The following is an 8,632-nucleotide window of genomic DNA, read 5'->3' as shown; positions in this document are numbered from 1 at the left end:
ATGAGTGGGATTGGGGATGGGGGATACTGCCTTTGGGGAAGGACATTCCCAAAGGTAATGGAAAAGTGTGGATTTGGGCACGCCACAGGTGTTACAATCAGGAGGAAAGGTGGGATGAAAGCATGACAGGCGGTGGGGTGAAATAAAGCAGCCTGTCTGTAATTGCCGCCATGTGGCGCTGGATAAGGGCGACAAGGTACTGTGGGGTGGTGGCAGTGTCATGCGGCTGAATTTGTAAAATGTGGTAATTTGGTGATATGTAGAGAGGACCGAAGGGGCTTCTTGCGCAGGGTTGGGTGCCTGATCCTCCGGGGTCCGGGAGGAGAGTTCTCGGGCCAGCGCATGAACGCGCTCATTACTGGGGATCGAGGCATGCCCAGGGACCCACGACAGAGTAACCGTTCGGTCGAGAGAGGTGGCCGTGGTAAGAATACGGTGTGTTGTCGGAGTCGCCACGCCCTGTAGGTAGTGGCGGTACGCGGCCTGTGAATCTGTGCAAATTTCTGTTATGTTTTTGTCAATGATGGAGTGGGCCAGAGCAAGTGCGATGGCGGCTCCTTCCGCCTGAGCCTATCCTTCCTATCTGAGCCTATCCTATCTTCCTATCTTCCTTCCTGAGCCTATCCTTCCTGAGCCTATCCTTCCGCCTGAGCATATCTCCAGGACAAAAGAAGTCCCAGAGCACATCGAATGTCATCCAGCTGAGCTCGCTGCAGCTCCTTTCCTATGTAGGTTCCGTTCCTAAAATTTAGTAAAAATAAACCTTGACGTCTTCTTCATCACATTCTTAAGGAAGGAAGGGAAAACTTTATTTACAGTAATGGTTCTTCTGCGGTTTGGGGGCTTCTTCAGAGACGTCTTGGTTCTACCCCCAGGAGCCTTCTCTGTCGAAGTCGTCCGCCTCTAACCAGTGGTCGGTTGCCCTCAGTCCAGGGCTCCGCTGGCCACTGCCGCCCGTTGAGCTCGCTGTACCAGACCTTGTTGGTCTTCGCAGCGGTCGCTGGACAGCAGAGTCTCCCACTGCTCCGCACTCGGGTTTTGTATTTTGGGGACCACGTCTATGTTTTGGCAGGCCCATGTGATGTGGTATAGTGTAGGTTTTTCGTCGCACCAGGGACATTTGTTCGTGTATATCGTAGGGTGCATTTTGTTTAGTATATGTAGGTTTGGGAAAGAGCCTGTTTGTAATTGTCTCCAAGTGACAGCTTCCTCTCTGCTGAGAGATTTGTGCGGTGGGGGATATCGCATTCTTCTGCCTCTATAGTTTTGTAGTATGGCCGAGTATTCCCTGGGTGCTGGCGCGAGTTCCGCGGTCTCGTCGGAAGCTCGGAAAGTAATGTATCCTCGAGCTATCCTGTCGGCCTCTCGGTTCCCTGCAACCCCCGTGTGCCCCGGTACCCACACAATTTTGTGTAGGATCTTGTCGTTTTGTTCTTCCCGGTTTTTAATTCTGTCACTCGCTGCGAGGAGTATACGGAGCGCGTGACGACCTATCCTGCCATTCATGTAATTTCGGCAGGCTGTTTGAGAGTCCGTAAGTATTGTTAGTGACCGCCCGGTTCTATAGCCCTCCGCCACCGCTAGAGCAACGGCTACTTCCTCGGACTCTGCAGCTGTGCAGCCTCGGAGAGACGCGCTGGTCATTTCGCGTAAAGACGAATCGACCACCGCCGCTACAGCGATTTTGGTATCTCCTCCTCTCCAAGACGCGTCTGTATACACGGTCGTGGCTTGAGGAGCGTATGTTTTCTCGATGAATTCGGCCCTCGCTTCTCTTCTGCCTCGATGGAGGTTGGGATCCATGTTTTTTGGTATTGGCGCTACCTTGAGGGTCTTGCGAAGCTCGTCGGGGATCGTTGCCGTCCTCGACATTTCTCGCATCTGCTCGCGGTATCCGAGCCTCTGCAGGAGCGCTCGTCCTGTCGTTGTTTGCAACAGCCTGAGTTTTTGCGACTCATGCTGCGCCTCTCGTAGCTCCTCAAAGGTGTTGTGTAATCCCAGGGCCATGAGTTTTTCTGTAGACGTGTTGCGTGGTAGTCGGAGCGCTGTCTTATACGCTTTGCGTAGCAGGGCATCCGCTTGTTGTATTTCATTTTTGTTGAGGCACTGGTAGGGTAGGCTGTACGTGATTCGACTAACTACTAGGCTTCTGACTAGTTTTAGTGTGTCTTCCTCACGCATGCCATGTCGCCTGTTGGTGATGCGGGTGATCATGCGTGCGACTTGTAGCGTTGTTGCTTTCAGTAGGGTAAAAGTGTGAGTACTGCGCTGGTTGGATTGAACCCACATGCCCAAAATTCTTATCGTTGTCTTTTCGGGTATGGGCGTCCCATCTAGGTAGACGTTGAGTTTTAGGTCCTCGTTGGTTGGGACGGTCCGGTTTTGCTTGCCTCTCCAGACTCTCAGCAGTTCCGATTTCTCGGTCGAGCATGCGAGTCCTCTTTCTGCGAGGTATTGCTCTACACAAGAGGCCGCTTGCTGTAGCCTTTGTTCCTTCTCTCCGAGACAGCCCGTGTTTGTCCAGACTGTTATATCGTCAGCATACATTGCATGCCTGATGCCTTCGATGTTCTCTAGTTTTCGAGCTAGGCCTATCATAGCTATGTTGAAGAGTAGGGGTGAGATAACTGACCCTTGGGGTGTTCCTTTGTTTGGAGTGCGAATTTTTTCCGATCGAAGGTCTCCTATGCCGATGGTGGCAGTTCTATCGGACAGGAAGGCTTTGACGAAGCCGTGGATTCTGCGTCCGCAATCCAGGTTGTCTAGGCCCGTAAGGATCGCTTCGTGGCTGACGTTATCGAATGCCCCCTTGATGTCCAGGGCCATTATGACATTTTCTCCCGTCCGAGGTACGTTTCGCAGGACATCTTCTTGTATTTGGAGGAGAACGTCCTGCGTCGAGAGCTTCGCTCTGAAGCCGAACATGGTATGTGGTACACAGTCGTTGTCTTCCATGTAATTTTGCAGTCTGAAAGTTACAACCCGTTCGTAAAGCTTGCCAAGGCACGACGTGAGTGATATAGGCCTGAGGTTTTCAATTTGTAGCTTTTTACCAGGTTTAGGTATCATTATTACTTCGGCGTGTTTCCAATCTTCGGGAACCGTCTCCGCCAAAGAAGAAAATACGATAATATTTAGGTTGCTTGCTGCGGTCATACAGTGAGTGTCTAATGTTCCCGTGACTTTCCCGTCAAGGCACCCGTTTGAACAAGTTCAATTGCCCTTATATGGTATGGTATCAAATTATCATACGGGGTTATTCTAATGCAAGTCACTAATCCAACTTAATCCATTCTGAGGTGGCCCCACTTCAAAAAATTTTCAGGATATTTAGAAATTTTAGGAGGTGGGCCAACATAAAAATTTTGAGAGTGCTCAAATTTTCAACCTTGACAGTACCCTGTCACAAATCCACTGGTGGTCCCGTGGTGTTGATAGCGTCACTCGATTGCATTAACAGATCCCTTAGAATCCTCATAGCCCTCCTAGAGCAGTGGTGCAGCGGTTAGGTGATGCGCCAATGCCCCGGCAGATGGCTGTTTGAAACCTAGCCACCGGTGGGGCTTGTAAGGTCAAAATTGCTCTTACCCAGCTCCCGCAAGTCTCGTGCGCAGCGCCATGGTGAGCAGTTGGCAACTTCATTTAATTTGCTAACGGTGGGCAGTTTGTTAAGATGTCAGGTGATCTCTCTCTACCATTGAGGGAATTCCATAGGGGATGTCAAATTTGGCGATGCTCACAGATTGGTAAATTTGGGTCACGTGACCCTGGTGACGTCGTGAGGAAAACTGAAGATCATTAGTGTGACGACGACCTAAATGCTGTGGCACTAAAAAAGAATATTTCATTCAAAAAACCACTTATGAGAGCGTTCGTTACCAGCAACAAATAGTAAAATTAGGGTCTCTGTTAATGATTCTAAGTCCTAGCAACAACCATAGCAAGTGGCGACGGCGTAGAGGTAGAGCATACCCCTCGCGTTCAAGAGGACTGCAGAATCCCGGTGCCGCGCAATTCTCCACCAGATAAAAAAAAAACGCGCATCAATGGAAGTGAACATCCAGGCCTGGGGTGCGGCCTGAGCCGGCAACCAGAACAGCATTCGGCCACCCTGGTGTGGCATGTCGCCACTACCTACGATATGATTATACTAATTAACCTTTGTTCCTCAGTCCTCAGCGGCTGCGAAAAAACTCGCCAAGGCGGCGGGCAGACCTGTGATGCCTAGGAGGCAGCTAAGAATATCTGTCTTCGTACAAGCCGGGCGTCATTGGAAACCAGGTTAATTTCAGAGATGTAGGAGAAGGCTTTCTCCTGTAGTCAGGCTGATGATGATGATGATCATCATCATCATTGTCATGAGCAACAACCATACACCACAGCCAGACACTCAAGCGTTGTCGACGCCTTTTATGTGTTCACCGAGAATTACGTGCTTGACAACATCGTGCCAATCATAATAAGGTGAGACAAATAAATCACGGTGAGGCAGGTAAATATTCAAGATGATACGAGCATCACGTTTAGTTTTATCGGTGTGGTACTGATGAAGACCGTAATGTCTCAACTCAGTGAGCCACAGGAGATTTCTTAAGTATCCCTTCAGCGCCTTTGAAAATAATCTGTTTACCCACATGAAAAATCTGAGTGCTGCACCCAGAATGTTGCAATGTGAGAATGCTGCTATCCTTCTAAAAAAGAGTAGTTTAATTTTTTGCCGCCCTATATGTCTATTATTACTTCCATGACTAATTTCGTCACTGCAAAACATTGTATAAAATATGTATGAATTTTAGAGGAACTGATTTTGATTGCTAACCACACTGCCATCTGTGTCTTTTATTTTGTAGACACAACTAGTTCTATCTCATGCTTAATTTTCTCAGATGCTGCGATAAGTTGCGAGAAGCCCACACCAACTTACTCTTGACCTCTGAGGAGTAAATTTACAAACCGCAAGAGCCTTATGACTGCTAATGGGCCAAGAAATATACCACTTAGAGGGAAAATCTTTTCTATTGTGCATACACAAAACACTAACAGCTAGTGCATCTTAAGCAGATGGACGCAAACATATTGTGCGGAATGCAACAACAATTATTTAGCAAACTATGTATACTTGCTTCGCGTATCTGGGACCCGAAGAGACCCCACAGGCACACTCTACCTGCAGGAAGTTACAGGCCATACATTTTTCATTATTCATGCTAGTACCCTTGGAGAACTACCTGGTATTTTTCGAGAATCTTTTTGGGAGCTTACAAAACAGCTATTTTGTGTTGGGTCATTTACAAACAAGCGACTTTTTTTTATGGATACTTCCTGTGGAGGAGAATCTCCGGAATAAACTGCTTAGATATCGCTATCGGTTTTGTATCATCTCCTGACTAAACTGGCCTACTTTATTCTGCACGCCAAAACAAAACAAAAATGTTTCCTAGTGGACCTAAAGATAGGCCATTTTAACAACTCAAACTTTTTTGTCATGTGATGGAGGTAAAAGGGGTAAAGGCGGGAGGGGGGTGGACTGGGCAACTAGCGAGCTTATCCCGGTTTCGGAACGAGAGATACGATTTAAGGGCTTTTACTCGAAATTGTGCATAACAGTAATGTAGTATGAGTCCGGTGTAAATACTCGCCAAGGGGTAGATATTTCCGTGGTGCGATGCAAAAAATTTTTCCGTGTTTCGTCTAGTGGCACAGAAATGGCAAAAATTATTCAGATAAGTAATATGTATGCTGCCCCCACCATAGGACCGACTACGACGCCTCGACGATAAAAAAGTGAAAAGGCATAACCTCTGATGACTTCAAGAAACCTTCAGTTTGTTTGGCTATCATTTGTCGACGAAAATGCGTGCGATAAGTTGACAAAGATGCCGAAAATTACTGGTGGCTGCATGCAACAAGCACTGCGCTTTCGGCACTTCTGAGCTCAGTTGATTTCCGTAACGTTCCTTTTGTCGCAGGGCAGAAATTACACGATGCTCAGTGTGCAGAAAAGCAGGGCGCTTTCCGTCTGGCTTCTTCATCATTGTAGCTACTTTTATTGTGTGTGTCGGCGCTTCAAATTTTTCCCACCAGTCAATATCTTGTAGCGGTGAAGAGACTGGGACCTCCTCGCCATGCAATTTCGTACGCTCATTGCATTAGAAAGTTAGAAACAATGGGGGGTACTCAAAATTCCACACGATCGATCCCCACGTAACTATGTTGCGAAAGACAAGGTGGCCGACTTCTCTACAAAAAAGTGTGTGGGATACAGGACAGGCGCTGAGGATGTGGATAGAATGTAAGAAACGTATTTTGGAAGCATCGAACAAAAAACTAGTCCTTCCTGCTTTGTTTGAGCTGCAAACGCATGGTCAGCCATCATGTCTTGGGTAGAGACGTGAAGGCCTGAAAAAAACACAAGAAAATTTTGGGGAAAGAAAGGCATTTTTTTCTGCCGAGAAAAAGATTGAAAAAGATCGATAATTTCTCCATGCAATTTCAAGGATTTATGATTGCTTGCTTTCAATCTAGGATTATTATTTTTTTTTTGCTTTTAAAACCACTACAGCGTGCATCGTTGAACAGTTTGAGAGCAATCCTCATCGTCTGCACCAGGTAGTTCTTTTCAAACGTTCATGCTGCGAGTACGCGGTTTCAAGGCCAGGTCGCATAGATGCTCCCTGCTAAACTTAACAACACATCTTTAATACTTGAACTCAGGGCTGAGGTAGAAAAAAATGGCTGAAAACTCTGAAGCGCGACACGCACGGCCCAAAACACCATAGGCTGCTGCGGCTTTAGCCAAATACAGGCCTAGCCTGTTGGCAACAGAGATTGGGTGGGAAGGCTATACAGTAGCACCAAGCGAGATGGGCTCGCACTACCATTTAATGAACGGTAGCACGTGACACCATCTACCTGATGGCAAGTACTTTGTACCAACCAGCCGCTAACTCCTCTGGCTTGCAGACTGCTGCAGATACTACCACCATCCGCGAGCTGCGAACGAAACTGGTCATGTTTCGGAAACGTTCATACAAGGCTTCGAAACATTCAGGAGAACCCGTTGGAAAGCTTTTATATGTACAGTCGGACCTAGCTGTTGACAGACCTTCAATCCATGCTGCTGCACGTAGTGCCGCATCCAGCGACAGTGACTCAAAGTCTGATATGGACTCATATATAGGTTAATCTTTGACATTCCGTTTCTCGGTGCAATGGAACAAAAAGCTCGTTTCTCAAATATAACACTTATTTCTGCTTACTTGCCTGAACTTCAGAGCATTATTATTCTCTGTTAGTGCCATGTTTTGAGTATTTCCAGTTTTTCACGAAAAAAAAAAACCTGAAAAACTTTTTTTTTTTCAAGCCACTCAAAATTTTCTGAAATTTTACCTCTATTTTATGCGGCAAAGCACGCTTTAGAAATTTTCAATATCCTCTATTGAAGGAACAACGCACTTTTACACATACAGCAAACATGCACCAAGAGAAGGGAGGAAGTTGGAACCTGTTGAATCCGGATCAATGAAGGGCGTCGCTGTTTCTAAGCCTTACACTTTCCTCTAATATCTCCTTCAAATTTTGCATTCGTGTCACGTCCCAGCCGAAGAGAAAATATCAAGCGTAAAAACCACGAGGTCGACACCGAAAACTCCGCTCTAGCGCCCAGAATATCAACACCGGTTTTGATAGTAAACACACCGGAAGCACCACTCCAGAGACACAGTAAAAAAGCAATGGTTATGGCTACGGCATTCGGCTGCTGAACTCGAGTGTCGTGGTCAACTACCTGCCGCGGCGACCGCTTTTGGTGGATACAGTATTCGAAAATCGTCCCGTACTGACATATCTGAGGGCGCTAAAGAACGTCAGCTGGTCGAAATGTATTCAGGGCTCTCCACTACAGAGCGCCCAACACGCTGTATCTTCGCCTTGCGAAAATTCTTGAAACATTAACAACTTAATCAAAAAACATGTCCCAGCCACATGACATGTGCTTCAGGCGAAAGAATTGTCGTCTCATTAAACTTTTATTTTTCGTTTTATTTCTGAGAGATTGAGGCTGCTGTAGGCAACAGGAGGGACTAGGTTTATGTGATACTGTCTCCTGTTGATTAACCGTAGAGACAATTTGATAATAATTAAGGTTGACCAGTGAATTTGAATTTTACACCATCTGTCTGGGACGGGAGGTGGTGTGTTCCAACCTGGGTGTGGTGTTCACATGGCATTCGCTAGCACGACGGTGTTCAGTCGAGAAGTCATAAGCACCCATCCTGTTCGAGCATGGGCCGGCGGAATTGCGTAGTGGCCCAGGTTTGCCTGACGGCAAGGGCCGGACCCGGTCTGGCTATGCGGTTCTTGAATGGCTGCAGGCTTGTGCAACTTCTGTGCGGTGGCGGTTAGCAGGAGCTTTCTCCGTGCCTGTCTACTGAACAGACCGTTAGCACAGGTTCGACAAAGAGGGAATCAGCGGCTGGGCCCACCTGTAGTGGTTGCATCCATTACACCAACTCAAACGCCGCCGCCGGCGGTTTTTGGAACATTTTTAATTCATGGCCACGTCTCATTTGTAAGTCTCCTTTCTCCGCCACAACAACCAATTTTTCAAAACATTGGGTGGAACCATTTTAGA

This window comes from Amblyomma mixtum, chromosome 1 (genome assembly GCF_055824585.1).
Source record: "Amblyomma mixtum isolate Tamu chromosome 1, ASM5582458v1, whole genome shotgun sequence".
Classification (NCBI taxonomy): Eukaryota; Metazoa; Arthropoda; class Arachnida; order Ixodida; family Ixodidae; genus Amblyomma; species Amblyomma mixtum.
The sequence above is the reverse complement of the archived record's forward strand: the minus strand, read 5'-3'. Positions refer to the sequence as shown.